The sequence below is a fragment of the Natator depressus genome, chromosome 2, assembly GCF_965152275.1.
Source record: "Natator depressus isolate rNatDep1 chromosome 2, rNatDep2.hap1, whole genome shotgun sequence".
Classification (NCBI taxonomy): domain Eukaryota; kingdom Metazoa; phylum Chordata; order Testudines; family Cheloniidae; genus Natator; species Natator depressus.
Genome location: NC_134235.1, coordinates 10370096 through 10382631, shown reverse-complemented (window position 1 = coordinate 10382631; position 12536 = coordinate 10370096). Strand labels below are relative to the sequence as shown.

The 12536-nt window shown below is 39.8% G+C and overlaps 1 protein-coding gene across 4 annotated transcripts in view; it reads right to left on the bottom strand.

The window, feature by feature from the left end:
- Positions 1-12536, bottom strand: part of TRAPPC9 (trafficking protein particle complex subunit 9) — an 806604-nt gene that overhangs the window by 615079 nt on the left and 178989 nt on the right. The gene's annotated exons all lie outside the window — the stretch shown is intronic.

The window sequence follows — 12536 nt, the reverse complement described above, 5'->3', positions numbered from 1 at the left end:
CAGTCCTGCTTCAGAATTTTACTTTTCAGGTTGCTGAGATGAACAGATTACTGCTGTAAAATGCCACATTTTTAAAATTATTTTTCTTTACATTTCCAGCTTTTCTAAAACTATCTGATATGAGATACACGTTAAGGGCCCAATTATTTCATTCTTACAGTAAGTAGCTGTAGTAGGAAGAGGTCCTGAAACCTAAGCCCTTGTATCAGAGGTCTGGTATGGGGCCTGAGGCCTGGGCTAAAGTAGTGGTCAAAACTTTGCTAATACACCTCTCCGCTTCTGCCACCAGTGAGTGCTGGGAGGTTGCGAAAGAAATAATTGGGCCCTTAATGTGTATCTCATATCAGATAGTTGTAGAAAGTTGTTCAGTAATCATATAATCTTCTCAAGATCTGGTAAAGTCCACGTGAATGTGTGTCCAAGAAGTCTGAGGCCATGACCAACAGTATAGATGAACTGGGCACAATTTTGGGCTTCCAATATTTTCATTGGCTATCAGACTCAAAAGTGATCTTAAACTGACACATTGCTCATCTGTCCAAGTTCTTTTTCAAAAACTTTGCGGTGTCTGTCCAGTATTTCTTAAAGATTTCGAGCTGTTTCCATGATCTCCTTGATATCAGTCCAATTCAGAGTTTCTCAAGCCCAGTTCTGCCAAATAATGGTGGATACATTCCTTCAGTCATATACAAGGGTAGAACAACTGATCGTCCATCTACTTTTACCTGGAGTATACCTTTTGGAACTAACTTTTGTGCCGTATACATCATCTCGAAGAAACTTCCATGCTTTTGAAGAACTTTGACAAAGTCTGGTGATAGGTAGATGCAGAAATCAATGAAATGGCAGCTCCAGTAACAAGCTCCATTCTTGTAGGAACTCCTTCGATCAAGGGTGTAACCCAGATGCAAACTCTAGCCTCCAACAACATATACAGTGTTAGATCTTGGTCAGTATCACTAGAGATCTTGTCTTCATTATAAATTGCCAACTTCCATCCTGTCTTAGTTTCAGTCTTCATAGGTGTCTTCTTTGATGGATAACTATTCTGTGTTGCTGATTGCTGAACTGTTTGATAGGTCACAATGATGTGTCCTTTTTTCTGGCACATTTTGCAAATGACTTGGCATTCCCAGCACCCTGTCTCTGCAAGTGTAGTTTGTGCAAAATGGCCTCACAGAAATTTCTTACATTCCCGTAGTCCTCTGTCTCACTGATTCAGGAGGTGCATTTCTCAGCTCACACTAAATTCCAGAAAATCTTTCACTGCAGTTTCCATGGCAATAGCTACTTCAACAGCCTTCTTGAATGTAAATGCTGATACAGTAAGTAATGTCTTCTGGATCTGGTCATCGCACAATCCAGAGACACACTGGTCGCACAGGGCATCACTTAATATTTGTCCAAACTGGCAATAATCTGACAACTTCCTCAGAGCAGGAATGAACTCTTCTACCAACTCTCCACTTGCCTGATGGAACCAATATTTTCTGCTATCATTGATGGGGTAAGAGAAGAATATCCCTGTGTTGCTGCAGTAACTCCAGCATACGTGGCAGTTTCAGGCACAGGTGGAGACAATAGGTGTCACAGCAGTCCATGTGCCTTTTGACACATCACTGTCAGTAAGGTTGAAACTCTCCATCCGCCTGGAATATTGTTGCAAGCTACAAATTGCTCAAAACATTCATGGTACACCACACATGATTCATGATTTTTGTCCAACTCACCAACATGGCAACTTTTGGGGCAATTTCACTTCTCTCCTATTGAACGTCAAACCCTCACAGACATCTCTTCTCTGCCACGAGAAATTTTTATTTCCCTGGTCTTACAGCTTGTGTCTGCAATGTATTTATTTATACTTACTGTGCACTATCTGTGCTTAATCTCCCTCTGGTGACTGTATGCTTACGCTGCAGACTCACTCCTTTGGCTTCATCTGGGAACGCTTAGTTCTAGCTAAAACTGTTTCTCTCTCTACCCGCTTGCATGCGGTCAGTCAAGATGGTTGCTTGCTTTCCCCTCACTGCTCTGTTTGAATACCTCTGGCAGTAACTACAGAACCCTTCTTCTTTGTTCTATCTTTATTTGCCTACCTTCCCTCTCTTGCTAGCTGACTCATGCTGTCCCTTGCAGCAAAAACAGCAGTCTTGTCACCTTGTGCCGATAGGTGAACTTTTCCCCTCCTTTTATTATTTGTTTAATTTTTCTTCCTGTTGACGAAATGGGAGCACTAGACATTTGTGGGACAGAAGATTTGCATCACCAGTATGTTATATTTGGACCCAGCAGAGGAGAGGCTAGAGACTGAGGGAGCTGATAGAAACACAGCTGTCTGCTGTAGTGGTAGCTTTATTGTTCTGGCAGCAAAACTGAAACTAACACAAAAATGAGGCTATGCCAGAGTGAGCACAGAATGTCTAACCATTTAAAGGGACAATACATCACGCTAACCTTCAATTATTGCTACATAAAGAGTCAACTTTCTCACTTATGTCTGGCATAAACAGTCAATATCAAAGACTCAAGAAAAATATCAACTACTGTAGTACCTTAACACATGAGCCCTACCAAAGGAAGGGAAAAGGTGTTTTACAAAATGAATTATTAAAAGAAACTGAGAATTAATCAGATATAGAAACATTTATGGAGCGATAACAATGACACTTTCCTAACATTCTAAAAGCCAAGGTGTGACCGGGGACCCAGGGGAGCCAGCCGAGCTCACTCAGTTAAGGTGAACTGCAAAGAATGGAGCAGACAATCCCCAAAGCTGGTGGATATTCCAATACTTAGATTTACCAAGCCAGCACAAAACAGCTTCTTTATTACCTCACTGGTTGCCCAGAAGCCAACACAGTTCCCTTAAAGTAACCCAGCCTCAGGCCTCCACCCAGATACCCAAGTCAAGAATGATGAAGATTACTGAAAATCTTATTTCATCATATAAAAAAGTTCTACCAATTCCAAACAATCGGACACATTACCTACCAGGTTAATGACTATTCCAGATTTTACCCAAATACACGCTTACAGCCAGTTCTTAACAACTAAACTAAAATTTATTAAAAAAGTAAAAGTATGGTTAAAAGATCAATATACATAAAGACATGAGTCAATCTTGAGATTCAGATTCATAGCAGAAATGGTGAGCTTTGTAGTTGCAAGGAATTATTTTAGAAATAGTCCAAAGGTTATAGTCCAATGTTTATATTTCAGGGTGGTCCAGTCAAAACTGGGATCTCAGTCCTTGTGGCTTAGGCTTCCCCTGCATGAAACCTCAAGCAGATCTGAAATAAAAAGGATTGGAACCCAAGGGTATTTTACCCAATTTTCTAGCATCCACATGACTATACAGTCCTGGGTAAACAATAGGCTTTTGATGTAACCTTCTGTTTTCTAAGCACCACCAGTAATTAGTTACACAAATTAACATAGGGCAATTTATCCATTAAGCAGTCTATCACAAACTTTAAGGAGACATATAGACAATGACTTTATTTCACCCAAGATTCATCTAAATGTTAATATTCCCTTTTGATCTCTGAATTAAAAGTTATAGTGACAGACTGGAACAGTCTGTTTACATTGTTAGCATCTAAGATACACACAATTAGTATCACTTCTAACAATATAGGTTTGCATTGCGAAGTTCTAACCTATCTACCTTGAATGGCCCTAATTACCATTCACATACCTTTCTAACATGACTTTAAAGGTTGGCTTCAGGTCATTCAGCCTGCAGGATGATTAACGCTTTCTGGTCATGCATCACACAAGGATTCTCTTACAAATCCCGTGTGTTATGTCTTTAGCTCTTTACACAATATACATGAGAGAACCACATTCACACTGGGGCCCAAGTAATTGTGTTTACTAAATCAATATAACATTGCAAGAGCCAGCTACATATATGCAAGGCCCATTTATACCCTGCAACTCTGACAGGGTTTTTGTGGGTTCTAAAACAGAAGACAGTGAGGGCCACTAGAGCAGTGGTTCTCAACCAGGGGTATGTGTATCCTCGGGGTACACAGAGGTCTTCCAGAGGATACATCAACTCATGTAGTTATTCATGTAGTTTTATAACAGGCTACATAAAAAGCACTAGCAAAGTCAATACAAACATTTCCACAGTGACTTGTCTATACTGCCCTATATACTATACACTGAAATGTAAGAACAATATATTCCAGATGATTTTATAATTATATGGTAAAAAATGAGAAAGTAAACATTTTTTCAGTAATAGTGTGCTGTGACCCTTTTTTTATTTATAGCTGATTTTGTGAGTAAATAGTTTTTAAGTGACATGAAACTTGGGGGTACATAAGACAAATAAGATTCCTGAAAGGGGTACAGTAGTCTGGAAAGGTTGAAAGCCACTGAACTAGAGAGCTCACAACCTATTTAAGGGGATACTAATAAATTTCTGTATATTACAATGAGTAGTACACCCGTGTAACAAACTAGACTACACAAGATACTCTGGACTGTGGAATAGGAAGTTCAATACACACCTCCCCCAGTTAAAACAGAATAGGTTTCAACACACAAACTGGCCTTTTGAGGCACACTGCCATGTCTTGTTCCAGCTTCCCTCTCTGGATATTGCATTATACCCCAGGTAGAGATTTTCAATAGTTTATGATGACTAAAACTTGAGTTGTTACAATTACTGAATAGCGAGTAACAGAAATAGTAAGTCTGAACATAGTATTTTCATTATAATTTTCTTTTCAGCTTCAAATTTTATAATGATGTCATTAAGCATTTTTATAGAATACTAAATTTATGATATTATTAAAAATCCAGTCACTTCAAGAAGTCAGTGACTGGTTTATTAGAACATTGAAATTTGTAGAGAAACATTATTGTAGACTGCAGGGAACTGCATGTAAAATATTGGTAATATTTACTGTTCCAGTACTCTCTCTTTCATTTATAATTTTTAGGATTGAAGCAGTTTGTGTTTTTAAGCACCCATATTCGAAAATGTCCAAATTAGTACATTTCAAAGGTGGTAATGGAAGTATGCAGTTTTTGAAATACTGCTGTAGATTAATTTTCATTTGCAGAAACTCAACTTATTTTGAAGGCTCGTTTATCTACGTTATACAGGGCTAATAAATAACTACATTTCTATGAATTATCATTTCTGACAAGCACAAATATTTCCAAACCATAATTAGAGTTGCATACTACATTTTCATGGACTACTCAAAAGATATTTATTATTTTGACAGGTTGTTCCTAATTGTTTGCAAACTTAGAAAGTCCCACTTCTTTCTTGTATTAGCGATTATCAAACCATTATTATTAGCATGAATACTGCATGGTTAACCTTAATATATACCTCAAATTGGTCTAAATAGCACTCTGGCCTTCCCACACAGTGTGGGCTATGGGGCAATATCTGGAGGGCAGTTCACTCCTCCTTGGTTGTCCTGAAGCAACAAGTAAGCCAGCAGGGCAGATCCTCTAACAGGAAGATTTCTCCCTGGGTAGATTCAGTCCCCACAATAGGCTCTTAGATTTAATAGATTCGTACAGTTTAAGGCCAGAAGGGACCATTAGATTACCTAATCTGACTTCCTGTACATCAATAACTTGCATTTGACTGAAGTGTGATTTGTGTTTAGATAAAGCATATTAAAGTCATCAAGTCTTGATCTGAAGACAATGAGAGATGGAAAATTTACCACTTCCCTTGGTAGTTTGTTCAAGGATTCATTGCCCTCACTATTAAAAATGTGTGCATAATTTCTAATCAGATTTTCTCTGACTTCAGCTTCCACATATTGGTTCTTGTTATGCCTTTCTCCAATAGATTAAAGAACCCTTTAGCACCCTGTATTTGTTCTGCACAGTAGCACTCATACATTGTAATCAAGTCCCCTATTAGTCTTCTTTTTTTTTTTTTAAATAAACTAAACTGACTGAGCTCTTTATGTCTCTCAATATCAGGCATTTTCTCTAACCTGTCAATCATTTTAGAGCCACTCTCCAATTTTTAACTTCTTTTTAAAATGAGGACTACAGAACTGAACATCGTAGTCCAGTATTGGTCTCACCAATGCCATACACAGAGGTAAAAATCTACACACTCTTACTCACTACTTTACTATTTGTATATCCAAGGATCACATTGGCCCTTTTTGCCACAGCTTTACACAGGAAGCTTATTTTCAGATACTCGTCCACTATAATACTTAAATCCTTTTCAGAGCCACTGCTTTCTATGATACTGTCTCCCATTTTGTAAGTACAGCCTGCATTCCTTTTTGTTAGATGTCTAAGGAAGGTAGGTTACTTACCTCATAGAAACTGAAACTCTTAGAGACATGTGGTCCCTTTGGGTGTTAACTGTGGATGTGCACAAACTCCGGGTGCCCCGGATGAGAAATTCTTCAGTAGGAGAGTCCTTTGGTCTATGCCTCCTCGTACTGCAAACCCAGGGCATAAAGTAGCAACAAAGACCACCCATCCCTTCAGTTCCTAAATTACCACGAATCACAAGGATCCAAAGAGGAGGAGAAGGAAGGTTGGTAGTGAATACCCACAGGGACCTCACATAAAATGAAGAACTCCATTTACTATAAAGGTAAGTAATCTTCCTTTCTTCTCTGAGCGCAGGTCCCCATGCGTACTAACCGTTGGTAATTTCCAAGCAACCCTTATTTCGGAGGATGGTCCGAGGAAGTAACTCGGACAACAATCTGCCGTACTGCTGAACCAAAGGATGTTTGACAGTGATGCAAATGAGGCAGCCTGGGCCCTAGTTGAGTAAGCTTTAATATCATACAGAGGAGGAGTTTGAGAGCTAGTAGCAGAAGAGGATGCAGCCAAAGATCCATCTTGAGAATCTCTGAGATGGTTTCACCTGTCATTCTTCTGGCAAATTGAAGAGTTTAGGAGATGTACTTAATAGCTTTGGTCCAATCAAAGTAAAAAGTTAGGACCCTTTGAACATCTAGATAATATAATCTCTTGTCATCCCTAGCATTGTGGGGCTTCAGATAAAACAAGGGCAGATGAATCGTTTGATTCAGAGGGAAGTCTGATTGGATCTTAGAAACAAAGAGGATGTACTCGGAGGGACACCTTATCTCAGTGAAAGATGGTATACAGTGCATCTCCCACAATGGCACCAACCTCACTTGCCCTCCTAGTTGAAGTAATGTCTGTAAAAAAGCCACCTTCATTGATAAAAACACCAGGAGTACTTGTGGCACTTTAGAGACTAACAAATTTATTTGAGCATAAGCTTTCGTGGGCTACAGCTCACTTCATCAGATGCACAGAATGGAACATATAAGATTATACACACACACACACACACACACACAGAGAGAACATGAAAAGGTGGAAGTAGCCATACCAACTGTAAGAGACTAATTAATTAAGATGAGCTATTATCAGCAGGAGAAAAAAAACAACTTTTGTAGTGATAATCAAGATGGCCCATTTAAAAAGTGAGGATACTTAACATGGGGAAATAGATTCAATGTGTGTAATGACCCAGCCACTCCCAGTCTCTATTCAAACCCAAGTTAATGGTATCTAGTATTGGAAGGCACATGAAGCCAAGGGCTCAAAGGGCAGCTACCAAAGTGCTGCTAGTACTAAATTCAGAACCCAAAGAGGCATAGAGGTCAAGATACCAGAGGGACAGTTTTAATAATGGCTTTAAAGAGTTGGACTGTGATGAGGTGAGTGAAAACTGAGTAGCTTTCTATAGGAGAAAGCAGACTGAAAGTTTGAGTGTCTTTAGGGACAGGATGTAGTTACAGATACAGGGAAGTTCTGGCTCTTCCAGAAAAAGGTGATCTTTCTGGCAAAACTTTTCCACACAATAGCGTAATACTTATATGTAGAAGGTTTCCACTATTAATCAAGATGGATTTCACTTCTTGTGAGCAAGTCTGAGCAGTGTAATACTTGCATGTAGAAGGTTTCAACTATTAATCATGATGGACTGCACTTCTTGTAAGCAAGTTCACTCTAAGTATGTTGCCCAACTAAAACCCAGGCTGTGAGCCAGAGGGGAGTTGTGTTGGGATGGCAGGTTTTGCCCCAATTCTGAGAGAACAGTGTGGGGGAAAATTATAAATGTACCTGCAAGTGGTCATTTACAGGGTCATGGTGAACCCAAAATGATGGTCTGTTGCCCTGCATTTTCCAGAGAACTTAAGATATGAGGGGAATAGGAGGGAAGACAAACATTAACAGTTCTGACCATGAGAGTAAGGTGGCTACTCCACTCCAGAGTCCGGAACATGACCATTGTGAGAGCAATCAGTTCAGCATTTCTTTCTTGGATAGCACAGAGGTCCCAGGGCAGGTAGCCCTACTGATGGACGATTTGTTGGATACTGAAGAGTGCAGCTCCCACTCAGGGTCCTCACTGAAATGTTTGCTGTGCCTCTCTGTCAGGGAATTCTGCCTTGTCTTCTTCATAATAGTAAGTACCTGGAGTAAAAACTCCTTCCTCTGTATTCAAGAGGTACAGGCTCTGTAACTCCGAATTGGATCAAGGGATCCACTTCCTGTTGAAGAATCCTCCTGTGAAAGGGGTCCCTGAAGAGGGATGGCAAAGGGGATTTGGAAGGTGGGGTGGACTGGAACTCAGTGGTACATCTAGTGGAAGTAACATCCAAAATCCATCTGGCTATGGTTAAGGTCTGCCACTGTGGAAAGTAATAGGCTAGGCAACTGCCAAACTGGGGTACTAAAACAACTAATGGACGGCTCTTGAGCTACTCATCAAAATCTCTTTTTAAAAGGCAAATTACTCTGGAAGTAAGATGCTAATGGAGCCAAGCGCCTGCCTTGTTGCAGTCTTGGTAGCTCATAGCTGCAGTCTCAAGAATTTTCTCCAGGAAGGTGGGATATATATATAAACCCAACAGGCAGAGGATGGTATGAGAATCTTTCAGTGAGTGGAGTGTCTTGTTCATCATCTTGCTGTGGAGCAGTTCTTGTTAACCTGTAATCCCTGATTTCATCTGAGGGTGCAAAACTAAATTACATAGCACGTGCTAAGGCATATTGAAATATCATCTAAAATAGAAGCTATTAAAGCTGTAATGCAAGAGATGTAAAACTACTAAGGAAGGCTTTGCAGTAAATTGAGGCCTAATGAGCCTATTAATAGTTTTAATAGTCTAATTAGCAATGGAGTTAGCATAACTACATAACCTAAGGCTATAAGATTTAGAAATAGTTTGCAATATGTAGCTTGTGATAAACGAGTATACCGCACAAACCTGAATACAAGATTTATAGTGGATCTGGGAGTTTGTGTAACCACATTTAAGTATCTAAACGATTGGGAAACATAGGATATAAATAGCTTATACTAGCAAATGGAACCTTATTTACATCCCTCAGAATAACAAACATGGGCAGAAAGAAAAGGAGTACTTGTGGCACACCTTAGAGACTACCAAATTTATTTGAGCATAAGCTTTCGTGAGCTACAGCTCACTTCATTGGATGCATTCAGTGGAAAACATGGGCAGGGCACTAAGACCTAAATCAAATATGATCCTGGATGCAAGGAAAAAGGTTATAAAAGATGGTCAGAACAAGGTCTAGTTAGGACACCAGGGATAACGGAATGGTGAGAGCCTGAGTACAATCAAGCTTTGTGGTAATCTCCACTTACTTTTTCTTCTATCTTTGCTGTTATATGCTTCTACAAGACTGTACGTAAGTAAGTATGTCAGCATATGGGGATTGCTTTATCTTGTACCAGCCAAAGGCTCTAAGTATGCACAATCATTTTAATTAGGGCTGTCAATTAACTGTACTTAACTCAAATGATTAACACAAAACAAATTAACTAGATTTTAAAAAGTCACAGTTAATCAGTTTTAATCACACTGTTAAACAATAACAGACTACCAATTTAAATTTATTATAAATATTTTGGATGTTTTAGTACATTTTAAAATATATTGATTTCAATTACAACACAGAATACAAAGTATACAGTGCTCACTTTATATTATTTTTATTACAAATATTTCCACTGTAAAAAAGATGAATCGAGAAATACTGTTTCTTTTGTTTACCTCATACAAATACTGTAGTGTAATCTGTATTGTGAAAGTCCAACTTACAAATGTAGATTTTTACATAACTACTCAAATTGTACATGCTAAAAACTGGAGTGTGTTGAGGACTAAATCTACCCTACAAAAATCTCTAAAATGCATGTTAAGTCCTAAATCTCAATATATGATGCCAATTTGTTGCCACTGAAATAGTCCATGGGAACATGTCATTTTCAACAAATCTTTTGAAGGAAACCTGCCTGGTTTTCAGCCATGTTGCCTGCCCACATACCAGTCTTCCCAGGCTGCTAGGAAGCCTGTAGTCCAATGTGCCACAGCCTCCAGCAATACTCAGATCCTCAGCTGCTTACCTGATGGGCTTCTGCGGAGCCAGGACTTCCCTACTGGCCGATTCACTGGGCTACCTGGCTCTGAAGGAAAGTAGGCAGCTGGGAAGCTAGCAGAAATGTTAAGAAATTTCCATTTCAATACTTCCAAAATGGAATTTTTCAAACATTTCCTGTCTGTGGGAAATTTTGCTTCTCATGGGATGGACTTTCTGGGTTCCTACACAGCTCTATGTTAATTACACAATTGCTGAACATCTGACTGGTTTAACTCCCAAATGTTTGCGCTATCATGTTGGTAATTTGCAGGATGAGCATTTGGAAAATCACTTACTGCTCAACATCAGACTTGCAATCTCATAAAATAAATTGAAAGACGGCAGGAATATTTTATAATCCCTCACATTGTCACTAACAATACTTAACTACACTAACTACCATTTCTCTGTTAACATGCAGAAATAAATCAAAGTGCATTAGTGATATTAATGGTCCGAAAGAATCATCTTTTCAAACATCTTCATCTGATTATTGATTGAACAGACTTGTAAATAGCTCTGCCATAGGAAGAGAGTAAATTCAGATACAAAAGTAAGGTTTTGAGAGAGAACTGTAGAGTCCGAGATTTGTTTATAAAATTATAGGCATGCTGAGCAAAATATTTTCAAGTATATAAAATAATTAACTGTGCTAATTTCTGATGTTATGGTCTAGTGCAGGATGTAGATCCCAGGTAGAAGATGCATCAGATACTGAACTAACATTACATTCAATCTTCACCAAAAGACTGAGAAGAAAGACCATTTAACAATTAACTTTAATATAATTTTTAACTTTTCAAAAGCAAATTTAAACTTAAAAAATAATGCTAATGCATTCAAACTGAGTAAATCTACAATGCTAAAAGCAATACCTAAGTGAGAATCATGACGATAAGAAATCTATCAGGTTTCACATTTTAATTTAGTTTTGTCCGTGTAATTTTACAACAGGGAAAATACATAGGAGGACACCCACTGAGCCAGAAAAACGGAAAATAACTTTAGAGTGATGGTCCAGACCAGGGGTGGGCAAACTTTTTGGTCCAAGGGCTACATCTTGGTATGGAAATTGTATGGTGGGCCATGAGTGCTCACAAAATTGGGGGTTGGGGTGCAGGAGGGAGTGAGGGCTCCAGCTGGGGGTACAGGCTCTGGGGTGGGGCCAGAAATTAGGAGTTCAGGGTGCAGGAGGGGACTCCAGGCTAGGGCAGGGGGTTGGGGTGCGGGAGGGGGGCAAGGGTGCAGGCTCTGGGCGGCGCTTACCTCAAGCAGCTCCCGGAAGCAGAGGCATGTCCCCACTCCGGCTTCTACGTGGAGGCACGGCCAGGTGGTTCTGCGCACTGCCCCATCTGCAGGCACCGCCCCTGCAGCTCATATTGGCCCTGTTTTCTGGCCAATGGGAGCTGCGGGGGCAGTGTTGGGGGCAGTGTTTGTGGCGGGGGCAGCGTGCAGAGCCCCCTGGCTGTCCCTATGCATAGGAGCCAGAGGGGGAACATGTCACTGCTCCCGGGACCCGTGTGGAGCAAGCCCCCGACCCCACTCTCTGGCAGGAGCTCGAGGGCCGGATTAAAACATCTGAAGGGCCGGATGCAGCCCCTAGGCCATAGTCTGCCCACCACTTGTCCAGAGTGACATCCTAAATTTACTTTGAAATGCAGAAGAACGAATATAAAGAATAAAGGATTCGATATAGAAATTGTCCTACTTTTGCGTCTCAATTACAATTTTTTAAAATTGGAAGCAATATCTTCTGCAAAACCTGAGGAGTACGAATACTGTTCAACTATTATTTCACTGCCTGAAGGCATCAGTCCAGTAGTTTAAGGCTTCGACAAAGTGTATAGACTATCTTTACCCATTACAGTTGCTTATTCCAGGGCAGAACGCCTTAAAGTAAGCACAAACAGTGTCGTTTCTACCCACTTAAACACTGACTCATAGCACTAAGTTTTCCTAATTTTAATACTGACATTCACTAAGCTGTCTCCTGATTATTCCATCTTATTCCATCTTCTTACTATTTACATATCACCAATAGCAGGCTTCACACCTTCATAGGTGTCTGTAAAACAAGACCCTGTTTC